The 1,806-nt window shown below is 42.5% G+C and overlaps 1 pseudogene; it reads left to right on the top strand.

The window, feature by feature from the left end:
* Window positions 1-964: 964 nt before the first annotated feature.
* On the top strand, window positions 965-1,600 carry LOC123233795 (annotated as a pseudogene).
* Window positions 1,601-1,806: the final 206 nt, after the last annotated feature.

Raw genomic sequence — 1,806 nt, 5'->3', positions numbered from 1 at the left:
AGATAACACTGTTGACTCTTCCAACCTATCCCACTCTTTCAGGCCTTTTTTTACCTAAAAGCTTTTTTTCCCCATGGTACTCTTTCTTAATTCTTTATTCAGCATCCTTCCCATATTTAACAAGAATTGGTCTTCTTAACTTTTTGCTCTTAGCACATTTCCCTTTTCCCTGATTGATAGTGTCTTGTTAATTTTATCTCATCATTTGAGTCTGGTAATCTCTTCTATTGAGAGGACACCCAAACATTTGTTCACATATATAATATCACATATAAAAAAATCTCCTAATTTTTTTTGCCAAGACTTTTCTACAATTGCCTACTGACATTTCTTTATGTTGCTTTCTAACTGGCAACTCAAAATCAATGTGTATAAAACCAAAACTATACACCACTTACCCAACCATGGAACCTGCCTTTTCCTCTAAACTTCTTTATTTCTATTAATGACACTCCCAGATAATCAACTTTGCAAATTCATTGCTTTCAGGATACTAGCTTTTCTTCATGCAGCTTCATTGACCAGACATTTGCCAATCTCTGATGATTTCTGTCATGTTTTTTGCCTGTGTCTCATTCTGCAGCTTCACAGTCACCCCTCTCACTCAGGTACTTATTGCTTCTCATTTGAAGTATTTTAATAGCCTCCTCAGTAATGTCCTTGCTTTCTGTTTTCCTTTCTATAATCTATCCTTCCTTCTATCAGAAAAAAATCTTCATGATTAAGTCTTACCTTGTAACTCTCTTGCTTAAATATTTTCAGTGGCTTTCTATTTCTTCTAGGATAAAATACAAATTCCTTCATTTTCAATACTCTTTAAATAAAATTTTGTTAACATGTTCACTGAGTCACTATACTAACATAGGTAATGGAAAATTATAATCTCCTTTTCCTTCATATCTCCCTTTCCTCGATTCATCACATGACATCTAATTTAGGGTTCAAAACTTTGAATAAGAAAAACATGAGAACCTGGGACAGACAGGAGCACATCATACATGGAGGGCCAGAGCAGAAACCAGGGCCTGGGGCGGGGCGGGGATAGGCCAACCAGAAGGGCAAGAAGCAGTCACCTTCTCCCCAGGTTGTGCCAAGCGTCGCTGGAGCCTAGAGTGGTTCTGGGGTCCTGAGGAGGTGGCTCAGCCTCCGGATCAGGATGAGCAGCTACAGCTCCCGAATGGAGCTGGACTGGTGTGTGGAACAGCTGAAGTTGGGCCCAAGGACTCAGAAATCCACACCAAAGCAGGCCAAACAGGTCCCTTGATCTGTAAAGACCCTTTGGAGTAATCAAGCAGAGTTGCCCAAGAAACGTCAAGTGCTTCCATCACCGTTTGGAGACTAGGGGCATGCAGAGACAAAGATCAGAAAGCAGCACTGAAATCCATGGAAGGTGCTGCTCAATCTGCCTGGTTCTGCCTGTTCAAGAGGCTGTCTGAAGGACAAATAGTCGGATCTGCAGGCATTGCTCAGGCAGCAGAATATTTTCTATTTCTTCTCCAAGGAAGAATTTAGGTTTAACTTCTGCCCCTGCCTACCAGGGATCCCTCATTTCTACCTGAAAAGCTGCTATTATAACCCCCAACTCATTCTGGAGGCTTAGACCATTCATTGGAAAGTTTTGGGAAAGTCACGTAGCACAGTGATGGTGAAACTTTTAGAGACTGAGTACTGTGCTGTGCCCTGCCCCACTCCCCAGACTATTTGCCGCCCCTTCTGCCCCAACTGAGTGCCACTCCTTCCCCATTCCCTCCCCCAGCCAGAGGTGGAGAGTGGCCATAGCATTCATTTAGGGAAGGGAGTAAGGGC

The sequence above is a fragment of the Gracilinanus agilis genome, chromosome 2, assembly GCF_016433145.1.
Source record: "Gracilinanus agilis isolate LMUSP501 chromosome 2, AgileGrace, whole genome shotgun sequence".
NCBI lineage: Eukaryota > Metazoa > Chordata > Mammalia > Didelphimorphia > Didelphidae > Gracilinanus > Gracilinanus agilis.
This window is presented reverse-complemented; position numbering and strand designations above follow the sequence as displayed.